This window comes from Panthera tigris, chromosome B1 (assembly GCF_018350195.1).
Source record: "Panthera tigris isolate Pti1 chromosome B1, P.tigris_Pti1_mat1.1, whole genome shotgun sequence".
Classification (NCBI taxonomy): Eukaryota; Metazoa; Chordata; class Mammalia; order Carnivora; family Felidae; genus Panthera; species Panthera tigris.
In genome coordinates, this window is record NC_056663.1 from 30,636,687 (window position 1) to 30,661,543 (window position 24,857).

Below are 24,857 nucleotides of genomic sequence, written 5' to 3' on the forward strand. Positions count from 1 at the left end.
TCTTCTTAGCTACCCCAGTGAGGAGTGTGGCTGAGAGGATGGCCCATCTGGTCCTGGTCCTTGGGCTGGTTGTCGCAGCTACAAGAGATCTGTGAATTTGTTTGGTCTGATCCTATCATTTTACCACCGGAGAAGCTAAGATAAATTGATGTACCCAAGATTATAAGGAACACAGGCTCCAATGTTGCCTCCAAGAATGTAAAGTGGAGGAAAGTTGAAGAAGCTGCTATGTTAACTGTAAGAGGAAGAGCAGGAAATCAGCCAAGCTCAAACCCAATGTCAGGGATCCTTACCATGTCTTCTAAGGAAAACAGCATGAACTTTGACCTGAGAAATAGAATAAATTTTCTGGTTCTGCCATTTACTAGCTGTGTATACTTAAGCAAAGCAGCTTCCTCATTTGTGGAATGTGAGTTTTATAATTATTTCCTTTACAGGGTTGTAATGAGGATTGCAAGAGACAAAATATTTAGATAAAGTCTGGCACATAGTAAACAATCATTAAGTGTTGGTTCTACGTTCAGTAAGTTTAACACTGAAATTCAAAAAAATAAAATTAGGGAATTAAAAGGGAAAAGTAAAGCCAAGAAATGTCTATTTCAATCAGTAGAGGCCTGTAAAGACAATCTGAATCATATTTAGTCTCTTGGACAAGTAACAGAGGATATAAGGAATTAATATAATGTAATTTTTCATTAAGTGTTTAAGACATATGGACAATCCAAGCCTGGACGTTTTCCCTTTGCCCAGAAAACATTCTAGCCACAATAAAACTTGGAGCATGATCAATCTAATATCTTCAATAGAGTTTCTGGTGTGTGCATACTTTCACATAACTTCGTCTGAAGGGCTCTCCGTGGAGTCTCTCACCACCTTCCCTAATGGGCAGCAGCTGCCTGGAAGCAATCCTTCCATATTACTCACCTTATCAGGCCACAGTAAAACATCTTTCCTCATTCTACCCTGGGAAGACTATCTGTTCTTCTTGCTATTTGTAATGTTGACAGTCCCTTGTAGGGTAGTTTTTCCTACACCAGGTGGTTCTGCCTTTTTAGCGTTTTCCCCGAATAGCTAATTCCTTTCTCAGTCTATTTGAACTTTGGTTGTTTCTTTATGAACACCACATTTGAATTTTCTACTCTCTCCTGGACTCCTAGTTGGCAGCAATAATGAGAAACAGCTGTCCACCCTGGGAATTGGCATGAAGATACTGGTGTCATCATCATGGTTCAAAGCTTGTCATACCCACCCAGATCAACCCTCTCCTTATGTTGTTTTGCAGTTGGATTTCTGATTCAAAGTCCAATTTTTGCACTGACAGGTACCATTGTTTTTTTTTTTTTTCTGCTGCTCTCCCATTGTATATCCTTTATAAGACATAGAGGAAAAGAGGTAAATGATGTGCGCCTGATCTCCATAGTTTTTTAATTTCTAGAAACTTCACCTTCCATCATATCTATTGACCAACTGATCTATCTATGGATATAGCTATGCCTCTTTCCAATTCCTCAAGTTCCAGAATGATTATAATAAATCTCTGAGCCAATCTGATAAATAAATAATGCTAGAAGAAAAATTTGGAAGAAGTGGCAGAGGTGATTATAAAGAGATCTGAATATCTGATGTCTTTATGGCTCTAACTGAAGTGTTTTTTCGAAATATTCACTACCCACTATGGGAATTTTTTTTTTTTTAATTTTTTTTAACGTTTACTTATTTTTGAGACAGAGAGAGACAGAGCATGAACAGGGGAGGGGCAGAGAGAGAGGGAGACACAGAATCTGAAACAGGCTTCAGGCTCTGAGCTGTCAGCACAGAGCCCGACACGGGGCTCGAACTCACGGACCGCGAGATCATGACCTGAGCCGAAGTTGGATGCTTAACCGACCAAGCCACCCAGGCGCCCCCCCACTATTGGAATTTAAAGTAGAGATGATAATAGGGGCTTCTGGGTGGCTCAGTCAGTTAAGCGTTTGACTCTTGGTTTCCGCTCAGATCATGATCTCATGGTTTTGTGAGTTCAAGCCCCACATGGGGCTCTGTGCAGATGGCATGGAGCCTGCTTGGGATTTTCTCTCTCTCCCTCTCTCTCTGCCCCTCCCCCACTCATGCTGTCTCTGTCCCTCTCAAAAATAAACTTAAAAAAATTTTAAAGTAGAGATGATAATGATCAACGTGTTGACTCATGGACCTTTTGTCTTCTCTGTAAATTGGAGGTTGAAGTACAGATCTTCCTTGACTTCAGTGGGTTTACATCTTAATACACCCATCATAAGGTAAAGATATCATAAGCCAAAAATGTATTTAATATACCTAATCCACCAGAGACCATAATTTAGTCTAGCCTATCTTAAATGTGCTCAGAACACTTACATTAGCCTACAGAGGGGTGAAACCATCTACCACAAAGCGTATTTATAATAAAGTGTTAAATATCTCATGTAACGTATGACTACTGTACTGAAAGTCAAAAACAGAATTGTGAGTGCACAGTTGTTGTAGAACTATTGGCTGTTTGCCCAAATGATCACATCGCTGACTGGGACTGGAGGCAGCTGCTATCCAGCATCATCAGAGTCATCGTGCATATCACTATCCCAAGAAAAGATCCAAACTCAAAATTCTAAGCACAGTTTCTACTGAATGCATATTGCTTTTACACCGTTATAAAGCTAAAATGTTGTAAGTTGAGGAGAAACCATCATAAGTCGAGGACTGCCTGTATAATAAAATGAAATCATTTAGTGGACTCAAAGTTATAAATCCTGGTTTCAAGTTCTGGATATGCTTCTCTGTGACCTTGAATTACACACACATATATATACACACATGTTTTACGTGTGTGTGTGCGTGTGTGTGTGTGTGTGTATGTATAATACACAAACAAATTTAAGAAAGATATTTTAGATATAAATTGGAATAATTTAAGAAACGCACATGTGAGAAATCACAAGTAATGCAATAAAGGCAAAAGTAATAAAAAAAATTTTAATACTATTAAAAGAGTTGGATAGCGGCACTTGGGTGGCTCAGTTGGTTGAGCATCTGACTCTGGATTTCAACTCAGGTTATGGTATCAGGGTCATGGAATTGAGCCCTGCGTCAGGCTCCATGCTAAAGACGGAGCCTGCTTAAGATTCTCTCTCTCTCTCTCTCTCTGCCCTTCTCTCCCACTCACACTCCCTCTCTTTCTCTCTCAAATATTAAAAAATAAATAAAAACTTAAAATTAAAATAAAATAAAATAGTTGGACCGTTGTATGTGTGGAGAGACTACCTAGCTAGTCACCAAGTCCAATTTCTCCTCTTCTTGCACTCAAAGACAGACTGTATCTCCCACCTTCCTGCAGTTAGATATGCTGTGTGACTGAGTTGAGGCCAATAGCCTGTGAATGGAGGGGAGGTGCTGCACTTCCAGGCTTGACCCATAAAAACGTATTCGTGAATCCTTTATTCTCATATCCCTTGCAGTGAGGACAGCCAACTTGGAAACCACATGTTGCAGATCCAGGAAGCCTGAGTCCTAGCAACAACGCCTATGAGATACTACCTGTCACAGCACTGTTCAGAGCGACATGGACAAGAAATATACTTCTTATTGGATTAAGCCTAAAATTTTGAGATGTATCTATTAAAGCAGTGAAAGTGACAGATGGCAGACTCAAGGGGCAGGTTGCTGAGCTGCTGGAAGTGAAATTAGTCTCATTTTAATTGGGAAGAGCCCAATGCTGACAGTTAACTATGAAAACAGGGTCTGTATGAGGCCCAGTCAATGACTGGTCAAAACATAATCTGGTCAAATTAGCAGTGCCAGCAGGAACAAATTTTGAAGTCCTTAAAGGAGACTTCTGCCAATCCTGCCAATTAAAGTTTTCTGAACCATAGGCAAGTATCTCAGAGGGTCCTGCTTATCCCTTTCCAAAATGTTTGCTCATCGATATGTCCACTGTGGAAATACATTCCTGTGAATTCCAAATTAGATGAAATTTGAATACCTGGAACTATCAAGAATAGCGGGTCTCACACAGTCTCCTTTGATTTGGACTCAATTTTTATTTATATTTCTGTGAAGCCTTAATTAACCACGGAACTGAAATCATATACAGCTACTGGTCAGCCTTTTGGTTTACATTCTAAAACCATTGATAATAAATTGAAAAAACTCCAAGACAAAAATTGTAAAAATAATGTCCAGTTTAAATGGTATTCACATGGCAGCTAGTGGTCATAAGTCTAAACAGAAACCTGAGATGAGAAAATAGTCTTCTCCAAAATAAACTCTTCCAGATCTGGTTCCCTGTGTCGCAACACTGTAAAATGCTCTTTCATATTTTCCACCTCATTATAGCCAAATGTGAGGCCCACAGAACTTGTATTCAGTGAATTCCTAGGAACTTATTTGTTTTATTACAAATTCAGCAGCTGGGGGTGGAGCTCTTTTCTTCCTCTGTCTAAGCTGTTGTATGTTTTAATAACTCACGCATCATTCCCCATGCCAGATTATTAGAGATCTGAGCCTCTGGCAGGGACAAGCCCATAAAGATTATAGCTAAATTGACGGAAAGACCAGAGACACAACCTACTGCTTCTGGTATGGCTGTCTGGTTATTGCACAGACCCTCTACCTAATGTTGCTGAAACATCACACTACCCACAGGCATAAAGTAACAGCAATGAAACCCAATTAATAAGATCAGAGAAAATTGAGGCATACCAAATATGCAATTAGTAGCATAACTAATAACACCCAGGTCTCACTTGTTTACTCAAAAACTAGTCCAATTGGAGAATCTGAAATTATTCTAACCATACCTTATTATTACTGCCATACATATTCTGTCTGCTAAAGTCACAACTCCAGTAAGGACATTGGCAATGAGACCTGTCCCGACATCTCTCTGCATCACACCCCGCCCCATACACACAGAGTCGATATGTATTTTAGAGTTCATTGGACTTCCTAAGGTTAAATGTGAGGCATATATTATTTAGTGTTTTTATGTTTCCTAAATAAGTTACTGTGCATCTACATAAAAAAATCATTTCATTTTACTCCCTAAGAATCATTTTTGTAACAAGTGCCCCAAACTGGGAAATGTTTTTTCTCCATCAAGGTAAAAAGGAGCATTCATTTTTGACTCAGATTACAACAGGCCCAAACTTTACACTGAACAAATTCTGGATAACAAGTAACTTTTACTTTTTGATCAAGGCAAGACTTATTTTAAATAGCACCCCTAAAAGAAAAAAAAAAGACAGTATGTGCTATAAGAAAGCATACAGAAAAGATCCTCCCTCATCTTTTTAAACTAAAAAAAAAAAAACTGGCCACATAATCAGATCTCCAAACAATACATGATATATGCACAACGTTCATCTCTAAAACAATTTTTTTTGTAAATTTAACAAATCATCTCTTGCCAACGTCCCCATTTGTGATTCAAGTTTTCTAAAAAGAAGTTCAGGTTAGAATAAAGACATCTTACTGAATTACATGATTAAGTGATTAAAACAATCTTATATCTGAATCAAATAATGTCTTACATTTGCAGAGCTGATCGAGACAGTCTGCCACTTAATGCCAGTTCTTCACAGATTTAAAATTTTTGTGGCCATAGTGGATATACATTTACATGATCAGAGGATCTCTTTCCTGAAGAACTCTTCTAATTTGTAAGAGTTCTTCATTTTGCTATATACAAATTGTTTTAAATGAATGTATGATAAAAAGAAAACTCTATTCTAAGCCTTATTATCCTTTCAAATATTTTCTATGTTAATACCACAGGTTAAATTCAATGTTCATACAACATCTATTATTCCACATGTACTCTACTTCTGATTAAGATAGAGAAAGTTGTGAAAGAGTATTGTTTCCATGGTAAATACTCCTTTGCAGCTCCCCATTTATCTGCAACCTAGAATTCAGGTTGAGGTCCACCCAAGAGAAACTTGGCTGGTCTGTGTTAAACAGAATCTCACTAGGATCTCTGGTCAACTCTGAATTCACAAATGACCAAGCTGAGGACCATGTTCTTGCAACTATGGCGTGGTCTTCTACTCTTAGACATGGATCCTGACTATGGCATTACCATTGTCCTTTTATTCCTGACAATTCTCTGCCTACTCCCTCTTCCTCTGAGTCCCTTTTCTCAGTATGGTTCAACTTCCAACATATAGGCCAAAAGAACCAATCAAGGCACAGAAATTGGTAGGTATTTGTGCCTTTAGGACCTGTAGACACCCAGCTCAGGTACAATGCTTTCTGAGATTTTCTCACCAAATCCCACTCATTTTTATTAGTAACATCAGCAAGTCCACTGGAACATTTCCACTAACTGAGCACTGGAGACAGATCCATATCTTCCATGTAGTTCTTCCCAACTCAGTACCCTGAAGTCAATTCTCAAACCTGAGGGACATGATCAGCACTAGTCTTTTGATGGGAACATATTCCATCTTTTACCAACTAGACTAGCCTTGCTTTATCAAATGGAAATGGAAAATGAACATTATAAGAGTCGAGGTGCTTACAGTTGAGCATCCCTTAAAATGGTCCCCAAAAGAAATAGGATAATTCGTATCAGAACTAACTCATTCAAGTCTGCAATACATGAGGATATGCTCTGTGACACATACGTGGATAAATAATTACAGCCAAAGGTATATGATCTTATGGAAAGTGCTTCCCTTGGGCCCTATGGAGATGGCACCATTGAGCGAAATGGATTTTTATAGAACTTTTAAAACTTATGTTACAATATGCCTGCACTTGTTTTTACTACTGTGTAACAGATTATTGTACATTTAGTGGCTTAAAACAAGACCGATTTATTAAGTCACAGTTCTGAGGTCAAAATCTATACAGCATGACTAGGTTTTCTGCTCAGGATTTTACAAGGCATAATCAAGATGTTGGCTGCCTATGTTTTCATCTGGAACTATGGGTTCTCGTCAAGGTTTTTTTTTTTTTTAATTTTTAAATTTTTATTTTTGAGAGAGAGAGAGACAGACAGAGTGTGAGTGGGGGAGGGGCAGAGAGAGAGGGAGACACAGAATTTGAAGGCTCCAGGCTCTGAGCTGTCAACACAGAGCCTGACGTGGGGCTCAAACCTCATGACCTGAGCTGAAGTCAGACACTTAACTGACTGAGCCACCCAGGCGCCCCTCTTCAAGCTTATTCATGTTGTTGGCAGAGTACATTTCCTGTGGTTGTAAGACTAAAGTCTCTATTTCCTCATTGGCTATTAGCTGGGATCAGTCTCAGCCCTTGGAGACTGCCCCCCATCTTACAACAAGCAATGGACCCCCTCTTCAGAGCCAGTAATGGATCCTTTCCCCAGTGTTACATTTCTCTCATTCTTTGAATTTCTTCTCCTCATCCCTTTTAAGAGCTCACCTGATTACAACAGACCCACAGAGGATGATCTCCTATTTTACAGTCAATAGGTATGGGACCTTAATTACATCCACAAAATCCTTTTGCAGCGGTACCCAGAGTAACTGGGAAAGTGTGTATACACCAGGAATCTTGGAGGCTATCTTAGAATTCTGACCACCACAGTAGCAGAATGCATATTTTCAAATAATATTTTCCTAGAGGAAATTGCTCAACACAAATATTTCCTATACTACCTTCCTGTATACTTATAATATTAGTTTTTTATTGCTATATTACGAATTCCTCAAAACTGGTGACTTACACATTACAAATACATTATCTTATAGTTCTGTAGGTCAAAAGTCTGACACAGTTCTTGCTGGGATAAAACCGAGATAATGCAGGGCTATGTTCCTTTCTGGAGGCCTTTTCCAGCTTTTAGAGGCTGCCCACCTCCCTTCACTCATGGTCCTCTTCCCCCATCTTCTATGTTAATAACACTAGGCTGAGTCCTTCTCATACCACCTTCTCTCTGGTCGTCTGACCCAAAGAAATGTTCTCTACTTTTTAGCACTCAAGTGATTAGGTTGGGGCTACGTGAATAATCCAAAATAATTTCCCCATCTCAAGATCCTTCACTTAATCACATCGGCAAAATCCCTTTGCCATATAAAGCAACACTCACAAATTCCAAGAATTACAGCATGAATGCCTTTGGAGGTCACTAATCTGTCTACCTTGTCTACCTTTTGAAAATAGAGGACTGTGGATTAGGTTTGTCACTCAAATCATATCTCAAGAGACTGTAGAACTATGGCTTAGAGAGCATGTGATATACATACCTAATGGACAGTATTTCCTGGAAGAGTGGATATTGAGTATTACATAATGACATGCGTCACATGTCAATATAGACCAACAGCCAAGAACACAAACTTCCAATTATAAGACAAATAGGTTCTGAGGATAATGTATAGCATGAGGATTATAGTTAATACTACTACATTATATACTGGGAAGTTACTAAGAGAGTAGCTATTACATGTTCTCACCACAAAAAAATAAATAGTAATTATGTGACACAGTGGAGGTGTTAGCTGATGCTATGGTGGTAGTCATTTCACAATATGTGAGTATATTAAATCAACCTGTTGTGCAAGGTCAACTTACACAATGTTATATGTCAGCTCATTCCTTCAAAAAAAGCTGCAAAAAAGACAAAAGTTGTCCTTACGAGGAAGAAAAAAAAAGTCAACAACATGTGCAAATAAAATTGGGACCTCCAGTTTTTCCCAAAACATGTGCCGTGAGAATCAAATTACTATAGTCATTTATAATTGTTACACAAAGAATCACAAGCACATACATTTGGGAAATGTCAAGTTAAAATTAAACTGATTCCTTCTGAGTCCTGAATATGCTAATGTGCATTGTAAATCTATAAGAGAGCAACATGTATTCTTATTATATATAAAAAAAAGTTTTTAATTTTTTTTTAGTGTTTATTTTTGAGGGAGAGAGAGAGAGACAGAGCATGAGAGAGGGTGGGCAGAGAGACAGGGAGACACAGAATCTGAAGCAGGCTCTGGGCTCTGAGCTGTCAGCACAGAGCCCAACGTGGGGCTCGAACTCACAACCATGAGATCATGACCTAAGCTGAAATCAGATGCTTAACCAACTGAGCCACCCAGGCACCTCCCCCCGCCACCCAAAATAATGTTTTTAAAGGGCTTATAAAACTTTAGGAACTGATAGTGTCCATTCACTGTGCTGCAGCCATAGTTTTCAACTGGCTCTTCCTTCGTTGTGTCTCTTCTTTTTTCTGTCCTTCCTTCCTTGTTTTTTTATCCTGCTGTCTTACTTCCTACCTTTATTCTTTCTCTTCTCTTTTAACCTACAGTCGTCCCTTCATGTAAATGTGACTTAAAATGCCTGGAGTTGCAAAAAAGACTTGGTCTGGAAAATGAGTGGCATTGAGGAGGGCACATGTTGGGATGAGCACTGGGTGTTGTATGTAAGCAGTGAATCACGGCAATCTACTCTCGAAGCCAACAGCACACTGTATAAACTGTCCATTAGCTAACTTGACAATAAATTATATTTAAAAAGTTAGAAAAACAGCTGTTGTTAAAAAAAGCAAATGGGGAAAGCAATATGAGTAAGTTATAGAGAGAATGGTGCTTTTATTGAATCTTGATATTTTGATTGTGCTTCCCTGATTTATTGAACACCATTAGGCTAAAAAATTCCTGAACAAAGGATTAGGGATTGATTTCTTTTGTTTTACCTCCTGTTCTTTTTTATGTTCATAATCTTTCCAAGTTTGTCATCCATTCACTCCCAGTTATTCTTTGGAGGGGACTCAAGAATCCAAATAAATATACCACTAAGCTATAATAAGGTTTCTTTACATACTATCACCAGGCAATAAGCAATTCTGATTTATTGAATATTCCGATATAGTATAATCCTAACCATATACACTAACATTTGCTTTTCAATTTAGTAGTTTTTAGTCCACTATAAAATTTATCCCACAATTCCTACATGACTAAAGACATGTTTGCTGTTTTTGAAACAAAATATCATGATATAATAAAATTCAAATGCATGTTTATGGGATGAGGACAGGCGTAAGGCTATTTGACACTATGCTGAATATATTCACCAAAATACTGTGTTTTCCCATTTGGTCCAAGTGTTTCCTCTTCCCATCCTATTTTCTGTTCTGTCACACCATCTGCTTTTGAAGCCATCCACTCTGCTTTGATTACTCTTATTTGATCAGCCCTATTTTAAATATCATCAGAATCTATTTATTTACTAGACTTTTCCCCTTTCCCTACCCACAAATTTAACTCTCTTATGGTTTAATAAAAACCCTCAATTAATATTCTTTTAATCTACCAGCGTATCGTCCTCTTTTCTTTACAGCTTGCTATCTGAGAAACCTTACTACATGCTTTACACGTTTTATTTCATGTAACCCACACAATAATCCTATGGTGAAGAATTTATCATTAGACTCAGTGGAATACTGCAACTCACAGAACTTCATAATAGATGGTGGTGGAATTCAAACCCAGATATAGCAGACTGCAAAGCCAGTATGTAGCTTCTCAATGGATACCGATGGCTTCCTAATTGTTAAATACAACAGCTATTTCTTTACCCTCTTCTTTCAGGAGCAATTTGGATTGTTGATCACACTCTTTTTGAAACAATGTTGTACTGTAAGATTTATTCTCTGCTGACTAGCCCTAAAGTGCTGGTCTTAACATACATTGTTTTTCTTTTAATCTTAGAGAAAGTATAATTTGGGGTAGTGTGAGAGATTTTATGAATGCTATAATATAACAGGGTCTAAGAATTTTTACAATATTTCATTGCCTGGTCTCCTTCTGTAATTCTTTGGGAAACTGACAGCAATTATTAGTCCTTTGCCAAAACTAGCAATGAATTCCAGCCACTTGTATTGAGTAGTCCAATGGTTCATCTTCCAGCTTTCCTTCTATTCTAAATCATGCCAAATCTTTATTTAATTAATAGGCCCAAAAGACACAGTTTGTTAGATTAAGTTGTGCTGATATACGTGGTAATTCCTAAAACAAATGATATTTTCTGCATTGAAATTTTCTGATTGAACTTTCTGAAAGTCACCTTTTCAAACCACACTTTATTGACAGATTGCAACCAATTCTCTTTCCCTAACATACAGTTCTATCTAAAATGCTTCTACTTAACTACCCTACAACCCAGCAGTAGCACTACTAGGAATTTATCCAAAGGATACAGGAGTGCTGATTCATAGGGGCACATGTACCCCAATGTTTATAGCAGCACTTTCAATAATAGCCCAATTATGGAAAGAGCCTAAATGTCCATCAACTGATGAATGAATAAAGAAGATGTGGTTTATATATACAATGGAACACTACTTGGCGATGAGAAAAAATGAAATCCTGCCATTTGCAGCAACGTGGATGGAACTGGAGGGTATTATGCTAAATGAAATAAGTTAGGCAGAGTTTTCACTCATATGTGGATCTTGAGAAACTTAAAAGAAGACCATGGGGGAAAGGAAGGAGGAAAAATAGTTACAAACAGAGAGGGAGGGAGGCAAACCATAAGAGACTCTTAAATACAGAGAACAAACTGAGGGGGGGGGCATTGAGGAGGGCACTCGTTAGGATGAACACTGGGTGTTGTATGTAAGCGATGAATCACGGGAATCTATCCCAAAACCAAGAGCACACCATATACAATGCATGTTAGCCAACTTGACAATAAATTATATTGAAATAAAGAAATAAATTTTAAAAATGCTTTTACCTGAAGGTAAGAATTTGTGTGTGTGTTTCTTTGATTATTAATCTTTCTGATAAGAATTCAGTTCTTGTACATAGTGGTAAAATACCACTTACAGTAAGTTTAATTTAAAACCTATTAGCTAAAAATATGTTTGCTGGCAGGTAACATTTTCTCAAAAAGAAGATAATCTCTTATTTAATTACTTGCAAAAATAGTTATTCACATACTTTCTAATGAGAATTTTAACAGCAGTTAACTGACAACTCACTGAAGGAAAACAGATCCAATTTTAGTAATAATTATCCAAGAAGAAGAAACATTAAAAACAGGTTTTGAGTCTAATATATGCCCAGAGTTTCATCTTTTTTTAGGTGTCCTAATTAAGTGGAAGAAATATTGATCAATGGCAAATAAGCGGAAGAGGAAAAGGAGCATAAACTAATGGTCATATGAACTTGAACTTGGGTTTAAATCCTACCTCTGATACATAGTAACCACTTGACCTTGGGCTATAACCTATAAAACTAGTAGTAGTAGTAATATCCTACAAGACTATCAGGTTGATGCTATTATATGTGAGCTTAATTCACAGTACCTTTAAAAAAAATTTTTTTTTAATGTTTATTTATTTTTGAGACAGAGAGAGACAGAGCATGAACAGGGGAGGGCCAGAGAGAGAGGGAGACACAGAATCTGAAACAGGCTCCAGGCTCTGAGCTGTCAACACAGAGCCCGATGTGGGACTCGAACCCACGGACCGCGAGATCATGACCTGGGCCGAAGTCGGACGCTCAACCGACTGAGCCACCCAGGCGCCCCTTACAGTACCTTTTGAACCACAGCTATTATTGGTAAAAAGAATAAAGCAGCTGCTTAGTTTGTAAGAAAAAATACAAAGGTATTCTCTTTGGTGATAGGAACTTATTGTGAGAGAAAGTGGAAATCATCTCAGCAACCTATGTAGTCACTCTGGACTCTGCTATATTTAAGACTGGGATGTGTATCAGGCCTCATGCAAAACTAAAATTATAGCTCAGTCTTTTTTTTTTAAATTTTCTTAATGTTCATTTAATTATTTTTTTTAAATTTTTTAATGTTTATCTATTTTGAGGGCGAGAGACAGAGGGCAAGCAGGGGAGGGGCAGAGAGAGAGAGAGGGAGACACAGAATCTGAAGCAGGCCGAGGCTCTGAGCTGTCAGCACAGAGCCTGACACAGGGCTCGAACCTACAAACTGTGAGATTATGACCTGAGCCGAAGTCGATGCCCAACTGACTAAGCCATCCAGGTGCCCCCCATTTAATTATTTTTGAGAGAGAGAGAGAGGCAGGGAGAGAGGGAGACAGAGAAACCCAAGCAGGCTCTGCACTGATAGTGCAGAGAGGCTATCAGTGCACAGCCCAACGCAGGGCTCAAACCCACGAACTGTGAGATTATGACCTGAGCAGAAACCAAGAATCTGACGCTTAACAAACTGAGCCACCCAGGTGCCCCAATAGCTCGGTCTTTTAAGACACAACCTGAGTTCCAGGAGTCCTCCTGTTTTATGAGCATCTATGCTTTCCAAGAGGAAAGATCTGAACAGCTCAATTAGTTACTATACAGTATGAAGCACAACCTGGAGTCAAAGTTCTTGACAAGCAACACCTTTATTTTCTACCTGAGCATGAAAACTCATCCTTGGCCCAGTCAGTCAAAACCAGAGAATGACATAGCTTCACTGATTAATCATCATACACACTGTACAATGGCAATTTTAGGCAGAAAGAAGGGGAGAATGCTATTTGCCCCAGCAAAAGGATGTTGGCATGGGCAGCATACAAATCTTCATGAAAATATCTCTAGTACAAAAGTCCCACTGGAAAATTTACAATGTAACTACAAAGTTTAGGAATTGACTGTAATCAGTTCACATGGGTTCTGTCTTCCTGCACAGTGGCCTAAAACTCTAAGACGTAAGCTGGGGCAATCACAGGGCTCAGATCATTTGTTTGCCTTCTCTTAGGGACCACTGCTTCCTGCTGCCTGATGTCCAATGTCTGAATACCATTGTTTCACATATTTTGTCTTTCTTTTTTAAAGGATAGTCAAGAAGATAAATGTGGTCCTTGTTACTCCATGCTGTCTAAAAGCAGAGCTCAGCCCTGTATATTTGATCAATATGTTTTGAAAAATATAAAATCCCAAAAGTATGGGGGGGGGGGTGGGGAAAGGAGGCCTGAGTGGATGTTGAAATTCTCAAAGGAGGTTAAATTTTAGATAAATTTGTCTTAGACAAATTGGTTCAAGGCAAAACAATCTGTTTCTGTTTCATTTAAGCTATTATTTTTCTATCTGAAAATGATGGTAGCATCCCAAGAAGTGGTAAAGGGCTAACTGGAACTTCAGTCACACCATGAAAAATAGCAGCCCACCTCCATGGTCAACTGAATGCTTCATTTTTCCAGTTGCTTCTCAGACAGGGCCCAAGAAAGATGGATTGTAGGTGTCAGTTTAATGGCAAGCCTCTTCGAATCTTTTTTTACCAAACATGTAGATTAGACCACAGGACAGAAAGGAGAAAGGAGAGGGTACTAATAACCCGAAGAAATTCACTGAAGTGACAGAATTCCATACAAGTAAAAGCTTCTATAAACTTTAACTGTCATTGACTTCAGAGACACAAATCTAGACAAAGTCTACCTCGACAGAAGAGCCTACAGAAATTCTACTGACATTTAGTTTCTAGAGGCAAAATACTAGTAATATTCAACCTGCTAGAGGGTAAAAAGAAGTGTCCACAGGTCACAGAGCCATCGTTTCATTTCTTCCCAGGGGACAAACTGTTCTGCACAGGAGCCATAGCCTTCACTATGATCCCGTACTCCCAGTCACTATCAGACCCTGTGCTGCATGCTGGAGATACAATTACAACCGAGACATTCCTCACATATTTTTTGTTTCTCCTCAACCCCATGAGGAGAATGAGCCTGCCAAGCCTGCCTGATAAAACTAATTCCTAGAGCTTATTGAGAAGAAATTAAGTCCTATGTAATTCAGGTAATTTTTTTTTTTTTTGAGTCTTGCTTGAAAGAATAAAAGACTACTGAAAGTCTAAGTATTACCCTGCAACTGCCCGCCCCAACCAGTTTCAACCAGTCAACTTGGAAATGTTCAGTACCTATTACTGGACAGCTGCCCATCCCCTGTACTTATTCCTGGTGACCAGTGGTGAGGGTACTTCCTCAAAGGCGGTTTGCTGAGCTTTCTCATCTAATGCCTTCCTTATCCACATCCTTTTTGTCCTACTCTTAAGGAAACTTCACATCTTTGTGTCACTGTATCTCTTGCCCTAAATAGAAAACTGTCATATTTGGGTCACCTGGGTGGCTCAGTTGGTTAAGCATCTGACTCTTGATTTTGGCTCAGGTCATAATCTCATGGTTCATAGATTCAAGCCCCACGTTGGGCTATGCACGGACAGCACAGAGCCTGCTTGGGATTCTCTCTCTCCCTCTCTCTCTCCCCCTCCCCCACTGTGCTCACTCTCTCTCCCTCTCAAAATAAATAAGTAAATTTTAAAAAAAGAAAACCGTCACATTTATTTTAGCTTTAGTTTTTTATTTGTATTAGAATTACAACTCTATTGTTTTCGATTATTTTATATAGCAAATATCACTTCACTTACATTTTGGGTTAAATGAGCTCAGTAGGTTACTCCTGTGCCCTGAGTCGATGGTAAAACCTATCCTAAGTTTCCAAACCATAATTCACAAATGAACAGAAGCCAAGCTGAGGATGTACTGTGATGTTCTGTATCTATATATACAACCTTCCTTATATATTTTGTATGTGCTTGTCCTGTGTGTCTCATGAATATGTGGAAGGATGCAATACGGTCAGGTCAAGAAGGGAACACACAGGCATGCCTGAAAGAATGAATGCTTTGTAAAGGAATCTTGTACACTTAAATTCTGAAACTTTGAGCAAAATAATTCAGAGAGCCTCCAAATGAATGGCCTCCTTCAATGAAACAAATTATAAAATGCCTAAGGTTATAGAAGTGAAATGCTCTAGAAAAAAGATCTTCAGGTGAGAGGAATTACAATTTAAATAAGCCCTGAGTTTCTCACCTCAGGTTATTTTCCCTTTTGAGCTGTGCTGTTTCACAGTGTAGTCACTAGATACCTGTGGCTGTTTAAGTTAAATAAAATATAAAATTTAGTTCCTCAGGCAAGCTACTCACATTTCAAATGCTTAATAGCCAGTGGTTAGCTGCTACCATATCAGACAGAACAGATAAGGCATGTTTCCATTGTCAGGGAAAGTTCTGTTGGACAGCACTGCTCTAGAATTCTTATTGGATTACCAACTTCCATGAGTTCACCAAGTGTCTAGAAGGGACAAAAATACTTTTACTTAGCAGAGACAAGAAAATGATATCAAGAGAATGTCATTCAAAAATAAAGGAAAAGTGAAAAATTATTCTAGACAGTAACAAAGGACTGAAAATTGTCACATTCAGAGTAGAGGTTTCTGATATTCCAAGTAAAAAAAAAAAAAAAAAAAAAAAAAACCAACTTCACAGATCTTGACTTCCATTCCTACCCTGAAGATTGAGTCCCATCTTCCTGGGCCCCTCAAAGCTAATTTATAGCAAAACTTTTCTTCTTACTCCTACATAACCACAGGTTAATTTCTTACAGCCTCTGCATTTTTCCTGAAATATCACAGACAACTGACAAAAAAGCCTTACAAGTCAGTTTTAAGTTTATCTACCTGTAGTGCATGACCTCATCGTCAGTTTTATTTGAATGTTATCCACTGAGGTTATTAAAGCTCTAACCTAGTGATCCTTAATCTTATTTCAGCCTTAACACAAACAAGGAAAAGCATGCCCTTCTAGTAAGAAAGAATCATCACAAAGATGACTCTCAACCCAGGGGGATGGGACCACCAAACCTTTATAAATAAAGTTGTTGTATATTTTCAGAAATCCACCCGAGTAATTCTGATATGCTTGTCTGGGAGGGGAAGTACCCAACTTCATTAAGAATGACTATTACAGGGGCACCTGGGTGGCTCATTCGGTTAAGCATCCAGCTCTTGGTTGCAGCTGAGGTCATGATCTCACGGTTTGTACCCATGTTGGGCTCTGCACTGACAGCACGGAGCCTGCTTGGGATTCTCTCTCTCCCCCACCCACCCCTCCTTTGCTCATGCTCTCTCTCTCTCTCTCTAAAAATGAATAAATAAACTTAAAAAAAAAAAGAATTACTATTGCAAAGTTTCTCGTAACAGAACTCTGGCAAGTTCTGACCCTTCCCACCATTCCTAGATTATCAGTTTTTCCCTACAATATTGTGTAAGCATATTCATATAAAAGTCCTATACTTGCTTACAAGAAATTAGTCCTATACATTAATAGCTCCATGTATAATAACAAAATCACCATAGAATAAGTAATTTTCTTTTAAAGTAAAAATCATTTCAATACTCACATACGGATAAATAATAAGATGTCTTTCACATATCTCTGGTCTTTCTGAATCCCTTCCTGCAATGATTTTGCAACGACCCGCAGTTTTATACTACACTGAATGCCAGGCGTAAGTCAATGGATGGCAAGGGGCCAAATGAGGTAAAGAAAAACCACAAAGACTAGAAGACAGACTAGTGGTAGATGAGTGTATCTCGGTAAGCCCGAGGAGAATCATGTGAAATTGTTTCTGCTACATCGAGCCAGCTGTAATGAGAACATTCCCTTATCAAACAGGACATGTGTTGGCACCAATATGAAGAAAGTGATGGTATACTCTACTGTAAATGAGTAACATTAACAGAGCGTTAACTGAATGAATATCATTAACAGTGTTCACTGTGTTTTATACATGTCACTGAAGGAACACACATGACATATTCATGTCCTTTGAAGTTTACTACTGACAAGGTGGTAGTAAATCTTTATATCACCTTTTCCCCGTATATTAATTAACAGGAATTAACGAGGACACCATGCCAAAGAATTGAATATGGGCCAAAGCTAAAAAAAAAAAAAAAAAAAAAAAAAAAAAAAAAAGTCCTTTTCAAAGCTTCTCTTGAGACATTTATGTATCTAACGGTGACAACAGGAATTCCCAAATTTCTCTGTCTAGAAGATCAAGGAAACAGAGCTCTAGCCCCATGTCTAGCCACCACCTGCAGACAGAAGATGGGCACTGAGATTCTTCTGTGTGAGAATATGACACACTGTCTCCAAAGTGGAGATAACGGGTAAGGGAATCTATACTGAGTATGCTGTGTTTAGAAAATGTGTCTCTTCATCTCTTCATTATTGTGGAGTTAGGCTGAATTGTTTCAAGAATTATTGTTTGCCTCTAGGAGATGTGTATGATTGATTTCATTTACCTAACACTCCAGGAGTAACAAAATTGTGACGGAGAGTAGATCAAAGGTTGCCAAGGATTAGGTTCGGGGGAGAGTGCGACTGCAAAGTGGGAGCACAAGGGAGTTTCTCTGGGGCGATGGAAGTTTGGTATCCCAATTGTGTATACACACAAGATTTTGTAGAACCGTATATTAAAAACTGCATATAAGAACTAGTGAAACACAAATAAGGTTTGCAGTTTTGCAAATAGTTCATACCAGTGTTCTAGTTTTGATAATTATGCTGTGGTTTTGTAAGTTATGGTCACTGAGAGAAGATGGGTGAAAGATATACGGGAACTCTATTTTTGCGACTTCTACGTGAGGCTGAAATTACTTCCAAAACAATTTTTCTTAGGAAGGTTTAAAAAGAAAAAAACCTAAACCAAGAGTATATAAATATGTACATAGGAGTATATAGGAATTTCTTGCAAATTTTCTGTCAGTTTTAAGTTATATGAAAATTTACAAGTTAACAAAAAGGGTGTTGGGTCGCTTATATAATCTCCAGAGAACCAGGCGCTGGGGCCGCGCAGCCAGGCTTTATGCCCAAATAAACGCCACAGAACTGGTCTAAGACATCACTGCTCCTGTCACCAAACACAGCACTGCATCTCCCTGGAGCCACAGACAGCAGACACCTACTCTTGCTGCAAGCACAGTGGCATGGTTGTCTCCAGCAGTTGCCTCCACAGATCCCAGAAGAGCTTCTGAAGGGTGCTGACTTCGTCGCAGAAGTAGTTTCGGACTCAGTCTGTCTATCCGATGGATGGCGCTCAGGCCATGTGATAAAGCCCTAGCTGCAAAGGGTCATGAGAATGTCTGGTACACTTTCAGAGTAAAAAGCAAGCTCTGCCTCAAGAGGTGGGGTGATTTCTCCAACATTGCAATGAGGGTCCAAGACTGGGTCATCAAAAAGAATGACAAAGACCTACTATAAATAATAAATGGAAGCACGGCTTTTCCACATCATTCTCCTGCTAAGGCCAGGTGAGCCATAGTCTTATCGCTACTGAGAAGTTAATTCAGGGTAACTAATGATGCCAGAAGCATAGGGTACAGCAGCAGGCAAGGCTCTCCCAACAGGAATAACTCAGGGTTGAATACGGGACTAATCTCTTTTCTTTACCAAAAAAACTTGAGAAGACTGTTGATTCTTAAGGGGAAGGGAGCTAACACGGGTGTTTTTTGGGTTTATAAATGTGTGTCAGACAGGCTGAAGAGGAAATTTATTTTCTCACCCTCAAGTTAACACAAACAAAATTTTCAGATCTCTAGTGCAGAGTCAGACTTACCTCAATATTTTTTTTTTCCTTTTTGCTGCTTGGATAATTGGTAGCAAGTATACTCATGAAATGATAAGAAATGAGATGGCCAGAAATGAAGACGTGAGGGAGAAAAGGAAAAAGAAAAGTTTAAGAGGCTAAGACGTAAAGGGGTAAGAAATAATACTGATAATGGTAGAAAGGAGGCAAAATCATTGAAGGGATAGGGTCTGTTTTACAAATACAAATGGCCCATATGAAAACTATTCAGACTTAGTAACACAGAAATGAAAAAACAGGAGTCTAAGTCCCACTGAGTTTCATGAGAATCATGTACACTTTCAGTCACCATCGATCCCTAATACACATATGACCTCACTTAGTGCAAACCGTCTAATACTGGCGTATTCAACAATGACTACGTTGTCATTGATAAATAACTTGAAGAGCCACTGTTCTTAATTATTTCATGCAAATAAGTGAACTTCACCAAAATGATGATTAGCCACCATTGGCATCCATTGTCAAATAATTAATATTGTGCCACAACTTGTCTCTTCTTTCTGAGACCAAAGGTAGTACCCCATTGTGAAACTGAGGGGACTTTTGACATTCAGAGAAAATATGTTTCCATCCTGAGAACATAATTAAATAATATACAAATCAACTTTCAAATTCATTTAATGCAGTAGTGATATCTACATATATTTTGTCTTTTGTTTTGAAATTTCTCAAGAATATTTGCCTTAGGCATTTGTTTCTTTGATTTAAAAAAAATATGTTCTGTTATTGCTAGTGGATCATAAAGTGAAAAAAACCATTACTTAAATTACAGAACTATCAAGCAACACATAAATTTTAGGATATCCAAGATACTTTGATTACTATTTTTTAAATTTTTTTCAATTTTTATTTCTTTTTTTTTAAGTTCATTCATTTCGAGAGAGACAGAGATAGAGTCACATAACCTTGTGATTATTTAATTTAACTTTTGGAAAAAATTATGTTTGCCAATTGTCATAAATATCAAGTTTCTGTGCAGCCTGAGTACAAAATCGGGAGATTTTTAACAAGATGCTTGACGTGTTACTGAGGGAAGGCTCATGGCTAAATAGAGGCCAGGTGGCCAGCCCACAAAAGCAGTTGGAATTAAATTTTGTGGTCCACCACACTCTGCAAGGTATTGTGGGGTCTCCCAACTGACCACTGGAAGCAAAGCCACGGTCCACGGTGTTGGATGATGGGATTAAGGAACTAATTCAGTGAGTGAGCTGCCTTCCCTGGAGGGGAGGCAGGTCCTTAAAATCCAAACTTCCAAGGCTAGAAGCAAGAACTAACTTGAGTCTAATGCAGAAGGTGAAAGGACATGGCAACGGAATGCTCTAAAAAACCTCTAGAGTTTCTCAGGTATTCTTAGAGATATGTCTAGAAATATTCAGCCACCAGTTTGGAGTCCTGGTGACCAAGCTCCCCAGCAAGGACTAGGACATTAGCCAATAGAGTTCAGGTTCAAGGTTAAACCCCTGTTCCAGTGATAAACTGGTATTGGGAACCAATAATGGTAATTAGGTCCGACTATCAGCAGCCCAGAGACATGAATGCAGTGCAAGAAAGCAGAACTGAGTAAGAAATGATTTGGATCTCAGATGGGCACACATAAGGCTTATCCAAAATATGCCAGGCGTAAAATTCTAGATATTAATATGCCAACAGGCCTGGTTCTTATTGATTCGTGAACTGACTGATTTTCATGGCTAGTAAAAAAGGCAGGCATTTGTGACCTAGTATTCTAGTCATTCACATTACAAGAGCATTTAACAAATATTTTAAAATATGAAAAAAGAAAATAAATATCTCATAATTCTACAATACAAAGATGAGACAAGTACCATTAAAGTTTATTTTTTAGTATGTTTAATGTTCTACATGCACACATACACATATACCATTATTTCAAAATAGGAGTCTCTATTATACACTCTGTGAAATGATCACATTATTGTAATTGCTTAGTTGTTTGTCTTCTCTGTCAAACAGGCAGAGGCAGTATCTTACTTGCCGTCATTGTCTTTCTATCCAGCGTAACACCTAGCACAGGAAGCCAGACATTATATGATAATGCATACTTCTATGGTTTTTTAAATAAATATGCCAAACTGACCTTGTGACAGGTGTACCACAAGCAATTATGAGAGGTTCATTTCCCTTCATTCTTAACAAAACAGCATCTTTTCACTTTTTAAGAATCTTTGCCATTTTGATGGGATGCATTTGCCTCTCAATTTTCTATATTGGCATTTCTAAGCTATGGAGCTCGAATAATTTTCATATGGGTCATCAGTATTTGCTAAATAAACACTACCCTTTCAATGATTTTGCCTCAATTCTGCCACCACTAATATTCATTGCCTCTCGAAAACTGAGTTAACAGTTTTATTTGTCCCTTGTTCAGTCTCCCCTAAAACTAATGGGACTTTTCAGGAAGTACCATTGAAGAGGAATCCTTCCTGCCCCTGGATGTTAAAGCAACATCTTGGAGAGGAAAATCATAGGTACCAGTGACAAACAGATTTGAATTCGAATGCTGGCTTCTCTACTGATTCATTTGAGTGACCTTAAACAAGACAATCAACCCCTATGAACTTCAAGTTCCTCATTTAGGAGAAATAATGCCAATGTGTCTTGCATAGTTGCTACAAAGACCAAATGATATAAAAATATGTAAAAGCACCATATAAATATAGGTTATGTTACTCTGGCTACTACTTTCCTTGAGGATAAATATTACATCCATCATCTGTTTTGAGACAAATTGGCAAAGACAGCTTTCTTGTCAAGGCTAAAAATAAAACACAAGAGAGACTTGGTGTTGCCCAGGAGAGTGTATATGGCTATTGAAGTTTGCACTTTCTAAGGAAGCTAATAAAACTAAATAAGAACTTATTCCACTGACACCTTAATGTCATTCTCTGTAGTAACCCAATTTGCTCTACTTGTCTTTCTACAGAAGTGGAAATTTGTGCTCCAAAGAGAAGCACATTCAGCTTCCTCTCAGGGGTTATTTGAATGGCGCGGGTGTGGGAGGCAGCACTGACTGACATGAAGGTGCCTAGAGCTGAGAGAATGACTGGGAAGGAATCCTAAATGAGCTAGGACAATTGCCAGCCTGGCTTTCCTGTTTAATAATTTTAGACAGCAAACAAAGAAACTTAAAAAAGGCTCTTGGATCCAGTCTTCCTCTACAGGCTTTACACAGTCTAGACAAGAGCTACTAACAATCATTCTTACCCTTGGCTTCCTTACCATTTGGGGAAGTCTCAATTGTCTCAAACAGTGGTGCATAGGTCCTCCAAATGGTTAAATACAGGTTATGTTTATTTCACATTCACTTTAAAATACTTAAATATATTCCTTACAATAATTTTGGAGGAAATAAGAGTATTCTGAAATCACGCGGTGGTACATATTCCTCCTTAAACGAGATGGGGGAAATCACTCCAAATAAAGTTTATAATAGAATGGGGAGGAACCACCTAGCTCCCTGTTTCCAAATTATGGTCCTCAGAGTCTTAGAATCCTATCAACTATTTTAAATGTTTCGAAAAGGAGAGTGGAGATTTTATATTTACGTGCCATTACACTTCTCCCAAAGATCTTAGCAGAACCTTTCTGTCCATATCATATCAGTTACTCCACTTTGACCAAAGACAATCAACCCCTCTGTTTGGCAGGCACAGTTAGTTATTGCAAAAATGAATAGTCATGATTTTATAAACAAAAAGGTTGGTAAACAAATGACTTAAAATGAGTTCTTGCTGGCTAACGTGTTGGGGAAAACAATCTAGATCACTGACCTAATGTTACAGATGAGACTCAATATTACACATTGGGTTGGTGCAGCCCACGACTGGCACTTAGATACCCTGACTCATAATCTAACGCTTGTCCCTCCAATCCAAAATCAGTATTTGCATGGAGTTGAAAGGGGGCTACCTAAATAGCAATAATTAAAGAAGACCCTGGGTCTTTATTTATACATTCAATAGCCAGTTCCTGGCCTTACTATGAGCATGCTGTGGCCATGCTTGCCTTTGTTGGGGGATACAAAGGTGAGTGAAACAAATTCCTTGCCCTTAAAGAATTTAAAACCCAAAGGAAATAATGTATTTGCATAAATAAGGAGTGAAAAGAATAAAATGGTAGTGTCTGTCAAAAAGATAAAGATGCTGCACTATCGAGGTTAAAGAAAATATGCGAATTAGACCATCTGGGTTTCAGGTCAAAAAATGCGTTAACATATTAAAAGGCATGTCCCATTCAAAATGCCCAGCTATACCAAATATTGGTCCCTGTTCACCCTTGAATGCAAATCCTTCTCTTTCTATCCTTTTAATTCCTGACATAAAAATCTTGTGTATCCTTAAAGTTCAGTTTCAAATATCAGCTGCTCTATGTGTTTTTCGTAATCATCTTGGTTATAAGCAACCTCTACAAACTCATGGAGCACTGAGCATTCCCACCTCATACACGGCACGTTATTATCTAAAGTCTACTATTGCAGTTATTCATTTATAAGTATTTTGGTCCTGCCCACCTTTCTGACTTCATATCTTAGAACTTTATCATATTCTGTCTGCATTGAGCCCAAAATAAATAAACAGTTTGAATTTCACAAGTATCTTATTTCCCATTTTCTTGCCTTTGTTCCTAATGTTCTTTCTTTCTAGAATGTCTTTCCTCCCCTTCACTTTCTCAGCATTATTTCCTCCAGCAAACCCTTCCTAAGATCCTACACAATTCCCCAATTTCCCTACCATGTCAGATGGGGTCTGACAGGAGGCAGAGCTGGCTGGTTGGTTGCACAAGGGCCAGGAACCCAGAGACAGATTTCCTCTTACCATTGCCACCATGAGTGAAAGGGAGAACAGGAGGTCACGCACCACAGGTAAATTCTGGAGTCAAAACGGAAATAAGTAGATAATGGGATGATCATTATAGAGGAGCAGGCAGAAAGAAGAAACCAAGAAACAGAGCTGAAGTGGGTGGTATAGAAAACTAGTAAGCCCAAGAGGAGGAATAGCAAAGTGAGCAAATGGTAAGTACCATGAGGTAAGAGCTTGAAGAACCTCTAGAAATGGTTTTCCAGTTTTCAGAATGAACAGTGTGCTTAAGTAGGAGAACTAAATGGCATGTGCCCTTTTTATATCCTTAATCCAGGTTCTAGATGAGGATAACATAATCCTATAGCAATCTTTGGAATTCTAGAGTTTCTCCCAGAGATTCTTGGATCACAACTCTTTTATCAGCATTGGCTAACTTTTATGGCATGACAGATACCAGCAGGGAAAATAGCTGGAAGAAAGCTGTTGCTGCTGTGACCAAGGAGGTATGGGGTTGCCCAGGGGTGTCCATGCAGTAAGTGGGAATAAGCAAAGTTTGTAGTTTTTTTTTTTGTTTTTTTTTTTTATTTATTTTTGGGACAGAGAGAGACAGAGCA

The 24,857-nt window shown here is 38.4% G+C and overlaps 1 long non-coding RNA gene across 9 annotated transcripts in view; it reads right to left on the reverse strand.

The window, feature by feature from the left end:
• LOC122237872 overlaps window positions 1-24,857 on the reverse strand; it is a 179,892-nt gene that overhangs the window by 109,255 nt on the left and 45,780 nt on the right. The gene's annotated exons all lie outside the window — the stretch shown is intronic.